The following is a 7,990-nucleotide window of genomic DNA, read 5'->3' on the forward strand; positions in this document are numbered from 1 at the left end:
GGGCACTGTGCAATCTGAGTTATGTGAACAAAGTGTCTGTTTGGCAGAGATTACCAAAGAATATCTGAATGCATGTAACAGTGCTTGAGGTCTTCAGGTGAGCTGTTGCTCAGGACAAAAAGGTCTAATTCAATCGATCTGTTCATACATGAGAAAAAATGCAAACTGAAACCCAGACTGGAGACTGGAGTATGATGCAGATACTTGTAAGGTATTGCAGATAATGAGCTGATTTTGAACTTGCCCTAGCTGATTGCTGGTGAGGCCACTAGGTGTTTCTGCAGAGATCTCCCAACAGCTTGTCATTTCTGAGAGCAGAGGCAGCAGGGAAGAAATTATTCACCTTGAGGAGCAAGTGTTCTGATTTCTTTTCCTGCTTTTATTTCTGCAGGCTCTTTCTTTTTATGATGCTGAGACACTGCCTTCATTTCTTTAATTTCCCCTGTGTCTGCTAAACTGTTTGACAGCCATTGCCTAAGCCCTCCTCTTAAGTATCAGTTAGTATTTGCAAGAATCTTTCAAAAATGATGTTGTTACAGCATGGATTGCCCAAATTCACTTCCACCGGGAAATGAGTATTTAGTATGAGTGTCCATATATTCTAGGAAAAAAATACTTTGTTCAGTGCCTTGATCCTAAAAACATATATGGCAATGTGAGACCTAACTACTAGACCACTTTCTGATCTAATGCTTTTTCTTGCCAGATTCTGTAACTTGTACAGAGTGGAAGGATATTCCCCTAAAATAAATGGCATCATTTCTACTCTGGAATCAGGGTATTAACATATAGCACTTTCCAGGTGAAATAAACCCCCATCACCTCAAAACAGCAGAGGCTGGGGTAGTGACAGACCCTTTCATGAGAGATACAAAAATCATGTGGAAGCTACACTTATGACTCTTTTAGAAAGAACAGTGATACAGGATGAAGTCTGAAGTTCCCTGACTTGTCCATGATTTAAAAAAAAAAGAACTCGGATAGGTCCTTGCAGGATTTTCAGCTTGCAAGTGCTGTTTTTGACCATGCTGTTATTATAGTAGGGCCTGCTTAGACAGATCAGTTTGCTCTTTAGCCTGTGGTGCACAGTCTGACAGAGAATGCTCAGCTTCTGCTGTAGCAGCATTTCTGCTGCCCTCTGTAAAATGAGAGCACACAGGAACGTTAGCACAGGACAAACAAATGTCAGAACACTGCTCTGTAGCAAAACTGCTCATCTTACACTTCTGCTAAGATGTGGCTGGATACTGAACCCTGGAGATGGTAAGAGTAAATTTTCCGTATTAAAAGGTTATTTATCAATTCAGTGTAGATCTCCTAAGGTTCATGTTTTCAATGTTATTTGCAAAATGTGCTCTGTCCATATTTTTGATATGCCATCTTGTTAGGAAATGTGCCATTAAACTAACATTTCTAATAAATGTGGCTGAATGAATGGGCTGGGAGAATTGCTGGAAGCAATAAATTCTTTCCCAGGAAGAACTACTGAGGATTATAACTAATGAGACTTAAAGCCTGCAGGTTGAAAAGCAGTGTGGGCCATCCTTTACCATGACAAATATAAGCAAAAATTTCTGGGTTTACATGTGAGCACTTGTGAAGACAAGCTGATGTCATAGGCTGGCCATGAAAGGGCTATAATGGCCTTGCTATATCCCCTGTCCCTTCTGCTCTATTCAGAAGCTAATTTCTGCAGATCTAATGCAGTTTTGATTTACCTTTACTACATGTCAAGGAAAGTGTATGCATCTGTCCTAGGGAAACTTTGATGACAAATTTGTTGCTAAGCACCTTCCCACAGAGTGTTATTCTTGGAAGTCCTCAGAACGAGTTAACTGAACATGAGAGGCAAATAAAACACACAATCTGGCATTAGAGGATGGGCAGCTTTCAAATGTGCACCACAGGTGCACCGTTACTCATGCTCCTCCTGTCTCCACAGCTAACATCAGCGGAAGAGATCTGGGCAGTAGATCCTGGCCAAGGAGATGACATTCAGGATGCCCTTTCTATCAGCCACCAAAGCAGCTGAGGGGCTCCTGTTACAGAGCAGGTGAGTGGGGTGGGAAAGATGGGAGACCGCTGGGTAGAAAGGTAACTGAAAGAACAAGTAGCAGGAAGAAGAAGGAAGGGGAAGGAAAAGAAAGTAGGAAGGAGCATGGTATTAACCCCTGCAGGCAATTATAACATAACCTAAAATAAGCTGTACTGGTGAGATCAAAGGTCCAAGTAGCCCAACTTTCTGTCTTTGAAAGTGATGCCCAAGAAAGAGAGGCATCTTGCCTAAGGCAACATAGAGGGGCACTTCTCTAAAACTCTCCTGATTCCCAAGAATTTGCATTTATGGAAGACCTGAGCAGGACACAATGTCTGGATATTTAACAGCTCATGCTGGAGTTTTAACTGATTAATTTGCCCAAACCCTTTTGAACCCATGAACTGTTTTCTGAATGTATGGCATGTTACTGTGATCCTCTACTGAGTCTAACTCATAGAACACAAACATCCATGTATGTAGTTCAATTTACTTTGTTATTATACAACTTCTTTGTATTTGTTTCACACTTGATCCACATTTTCATACGAAATCACATATTTGAGGAAGTCAAAATAGTGATCAAACTGCAGAGAGCATCTCCCAGGTGCCAAGGTAGACAGTTAATCTACAGTATGTATTAATACTACACCAGGATGTTTTTCTTGTAGTATTTTCAAGGGAAGTGTTTTTTCAAACATCAAGGCTCCTGTCACTTAAGAGACTCCACCACAGCTTCCTATGTAATGTTAGCAGATAGATTTCCTTGGTGGTCAGTCTAAATGTTTCTTTAATTTCCATCTGAGATGCTGAGTGAAGGACACAAGTCCCTGGTCCTCCTGAAGGGCAAATCAGTTGTGTAAAGCAGAACAGCTCCAGCAGAAGACACTGATGGCAACCTGCCACCAGAGAGCCAGCAGCCAGGGTGTCAGGGTGCTGGTGGACCATGCGGGAGATTTGCAGCTGGGGGTTCTAACAGTGCTTACTTCCCCTGTTCTGAAGACATTCCTTACTCACCCCACTAAAATTTACCAGGGACAGACCTTTCTCTCCATGTGTCTTGTCACAAAGTACTTGGAAAGATCTGAAAGGATCTCCCAAAAGAGAAGTGAATGAAAAGTCCAAAGGAGGAGGGAACATTGTTTTACATCTCAGTCAGGACTGTGGCCTGCAAAAATGTATCCCAAATCTGTTGCAGCTCAAGATGCAGTGCCAAATGCACTCCATCACTTCTTTGCCAAGCAACACAGGTGTATGTTGCCTTCCTTCCAAATTAGTCCCTCAGGTCCCTCAAGCTTTCTGCTGCTCCCTGAGAAGTGCTTCCAGGTGGACAGTATCTTGCAGGGTGCAAGGTCTCAGAGCAGAGCTGTCTCTTGACTGCACTCATATATTTGCTAAGCTTGGATTTCACACCTTAGTGCCCCAATGTATGTACATTGTCCCAGTCCTAACTGTGTTGAAACTCTGAATTTAAGAGAACTAATGAATGTAGAAATGGGAGAAAGAAAGGACCTCTTTGTAGGCCCTTTTCCTGGTTGTATGGCAGATTCATTCATAAATTAATGGAGAATGCATCTGCTGAAATTAATTTTATTTCCTCAAACTGTTTGTCAAGAAGTTTCTTCTTTTAATATAGAATACTATCAAAAAATCCTATAACTGGAATAGTTAGGTCAGGAGATACAGATGTCCCTCTAGTCCAGGAGTTCACAGATCTGAGATTCTCTGCAGTGGGCCAGAAGTTCTGTTGGAACTTATGCACTGTATCTACTTCAAACTTTTTCTCCGAGAGAGTCCCCTATGGCCACTTTGGAGCAGCGTTTTCCCCATGATTAGTTAACACTGCTCCGCTGCCAGGCAATCCAACCCCCCAGGCAGTGTGTCAATTCAAAAAGCTATCATTCTGCAGCTATGGTAATAAATATCCAAGAGGAAGGAGTCTTTGGTTTCCCTCCCCTTGGTATGCTATTTGGATCCTGGCAATTTATCATAAATTATAGCCTCCTCAAGTGAAAAGCACTATTAGTTCAGCATGAAAGAAAACCTGAGAATGCTAATTTTTTTGTGTATGTTCTAGCTATATGTAATCTATCTTGTTTACTCTAGCACATTGCTATAGTTCATATTGCACAATTAGAGATTTTTTTTTTGCAAGTTAAAGAATCCTGAAAAAACAATCTTTATAATAGGTCCACAAAAATCACAAGAGTTCTCATCTTTAAAGAGTGTTTACAGTGTTTCTTAAATTCAAGCCAAATTATTTATTTATCAATTTTGAAAAATCACTGGGTTTATATACCTTAGAATGTACTCCCCAAACTAACCTTGTTGATCAGGGAAGCAAATAAGCAGAACCCTAAACTGGGAACTCTTTCCAACTGGATAAAGAAGCTTTTAAGAGATAAAAATTGTATTTCAGCTATTAACACATCTACACAACCGTGCTGGGTATTGTGAGGCAAAGTGGGATATATACACCTTCTCAAAAATTATAGCACCTTTTTCAGGCAGGATCAGTAGCTGACTATGAGATATAAACATAAAAATAGACATGACGATCATCACAGTTTCAGTTGCAAGAAAGCTATTGATATGCTTGCTATTTTTCTATAAAAGTGCATATGACACCATCCATATCTAGACAGTCCTTGGGAGATGCTTGTCTAAAAGAGCTCCTTAAAGGATAGGCTAGACATCATGCAATATAATAGATATTCTGTTCATACACACAGATTTCTCATTCAAATATTCCCTTAATATTTACTCCAAATCCTTTTTTACTTCAAATTAAACAAAGTCCTGATGACATAACCCTCTCTGTCTTTCATTGAAAATCCTTTTCATTTGACAAAATTATTTTCATGCTCACACACCCAGTTCTTATATTCTTGTCTCTTAACTTAAAAAATGAAAGTCTATCCATACCTTTTTCTAAGTCATGCTCTTTATACTTGTCATTCTAGCTCCTCTCCTCCTTACTCCACAGACAGATTTTTCTATTTTTCAGAAGAGGTCTGCAAAATATGCTCTATTAAAAATACTGTAGACTACCACTAAAATAATCCATTGCTTAGGAAAGCAAGCATTCACATCCTACACTACAGTAGGAGTACTTATACTAACGTTTGCAATAATTGAATATACCATTTTTCTAACTATGTGGCATTGATGAATGTATATAAACATGTGCCCCTGATTCCTTGTCTCCCTGGCTCAGATTATAAACCACATGCATGTCTCTGATTTCATTCTCATGAAGAACTTCATTTCTCTTCATTAACTTTCCTTCTGAAAATTAGAGAGGTTTTCTCCACTTTTCCAGAGATACTTTTAAGTCTGATCCCACTGCCAAAGTGTTTGGATGACCCACTTCCCCAAAGACACAGTATCAGTGGCTGCTTCTGTCAGCTCAATTCTTTTTCTTTCAGCATTGCTGACCCAAACATTTCCAGGCCTTCTTCGGCCCATTCCACCTGTCTTTCTTCTGTCCCAGTGGTGAAACTGGGAACACATGAAACTGGCTGACCCACCTGGTTGGGTTTTAACCTTCTGGTGAGATTCGATCATAACACGTGGGCCAGGAAGTTTCAGCAGCTTTAAAAGCGCCCATTTTGAAGTGAGACCTAGTTGCTGCCACCCAGAGGAGGGTCCACCTTGGTGGCCCCATGCTGCCACCCCCTGGCAGTGGGTGCCTGGAGCAGCACGCCCGGGTGGCTGCTGCCTGGCTGAGCTCCCTGTGACTGACAGGAGCCTGCTGGAGCCCTGTGACCGACAGCCCCTCCTCCCCACCCCTGGTAATAATGCCATCGTCTTTCTGCCAAGCATCCCTTAAAGAACTTCTCCGTCCCTTTAGTGTCAGGTGACAAGGCCCCATCTGAGAATAAAGATGACAGGGCCTGCATCCTCCGAACGACCGCCCAAATGGTGAGGCAAAAAGCAGAGTCACCATCCCAGCTGGTGTCTTTGGGCCTTGCTTTCCTCTGCCTGGTTGCCTGTGGTGACCGTACCAGGCAGCGATGCCGGCTTTACGGAGCTCTCCAAAGGGCCAGTGGAGCCAGGCTGCAGGCAGAGCTGGGTCTCCATAACCATCACGTGCTAGCCCCCAGCCTGGCCTGGGGTTCCCCTGCAGCCCTGGTAGTCCAGTGGCCCTTGAGGGATCTCTGGTGCACAGACCACCTACCTTCCCCCAGTGAGTGCTGTGAAAGCATAGCCTGGGCAAAGGGACATGGCCTTCTGCAGTGCTGCTGAACCTGGGAGCCAGCCCTGCCACTGCCTGCATCCTCACCCGGACAGGGACTCAAAGGGAGGCAGCTGTAAAACCGTGCACTTTCAGAGCTACAGCCCAGCTTGCCGTTTTCATGTGTTGGTTCACAAGGTAAGCAGTGCCCCCACCCACCCCAGACTGAGCCCCAGCTGGCCGCTGGAAGTACCTGGGCAGCTGCTGTGTTGCCCCTGGGACAGCACGTCCCAGGAGGGCATGGCGAGCACCCAGGCGCTGGGCTGGCACAGCGCCATCGCACGGACTTCAAAGGGGCCACTCTTGATTTATACTCTTTCCAGGGAGAGCCTACTCGGGCCTGACTCTGATTTTTAACATTTCAGCTGAGGAAGGGGCTGTGCCGCAGCAAGTCTCTCTGCAGTAAGAATAGCATCTGCCGTCTTAGGACACAACACAGTTGCCCAGCTCCTGCATGGCAGCACGTTGTGCTGAGATATAGAAGGCAACCTACCCGCTGAGGAATGTCTTCGAGTGCTATTAGTGGAAGAGTATCATCCACAAAAAACAGGCATGACCCTGCGCAGGAGTCTGGCAAGAGCGAGGCTATTTTGAGCTTCTGACACTGAGGATGCAGGGGGACAAGTGACAGGCTGATCCTCCTGGCATGGGCAACCTCCAAAGCTCTCTGCGGCCTCTTGGTCTCCTCCTCTTGGCTCTTGTGAAGGCTGAGGGGCGATTTGCTGGGACCGCAGAGCCCAGGAGGCAGGGGCCAGGAGGGAGCTGCGAGTTTGCTGGGGACGTGAGGCCAGGCCTCAGTCCCATCAGCTCTGCCCAGCCGTGCTCATGGCAAGTGCTGCCTGAGGGTGTGCACCTGTCCCTGAGCTTAGGCCATGCGGCTGCCTGCTTTATTTTCAACCACATCCATGCGAGCTAGAGCGATACCAGAGGGTGTGTAACGGCATGCAAGTGAAACACACGGGAGACTAGAGGAAGAAACAGTTGACTTTGCAAAACAGTCTAAAGGCTATGGCAGCTCAGAACAGTCATACACATGAGCCGCTTCTTCAGTGACTTGCCTGTCCTTTCCCACTGATGCCCTTTGTGACAGTTCTTTAGCACAAGTCAGCATAGAAACTATCTCCAGGTGTCACACTTACCAGTGTGGCCAGAGCCATCAGCCTGCTCGCTCCTCTTCTCTCCTGCCTTCTTCTCTCTCTTCCCTATGCCTGGCTTTGCTGGCTGCATTCCTTCATTCTGATGACACATCCTCAAGCTTCCACAGTGGAGGCAATATGAGGCAAAGGATGGTGCAGGGTCTGTAAAGTAGGATATCAGGGATCGTCAGGAGTTGGTGCTGTACAAGCCATTACAGCTAACAGGCATACTCATGGATGTTGTGTGTTACCTAGACTCTACCCAGACTCACCTGAAGCCTTGGGGATGCCTGCAGGTGTGGCCTGAGACTCTCAAGCCACCCAAGAGGAGCAGTCAGCCCATGGGTGGCTTTGGGCAGGCAAGGCTCACCGCAAGAGACCCTGGCTGTGGTGGCAGACCAATGCACACTGTCAGGCAAGGAGAAAGACTGCAGGGGATGAGGCTGGATGAACAAGGTTGGCAGTCTGCTAGGCAAGCATGGGGAAAAGCTGTGCAACACCAGCCCCAGTCCCATCCTTGCGGCCCTGATAGGCTCAGTGCCCCATGGAGGACCCACCTCTGCTTTAGAGTACTGGCGCTTG

Source organism: Athene noctua, chromosome 18 (assembly GCF_965140245.1).
Source record: "Athene noctua chromosome 18, bAthNoc1.hap1.1, whole genome shotgun sequence".
Taxonomy (NCBI): domain Eukaryota; kingdom Metazoa; phylum Chordata; class Aves; order Strigiformes; family Strigidae; genus Athene; species Athene noctua.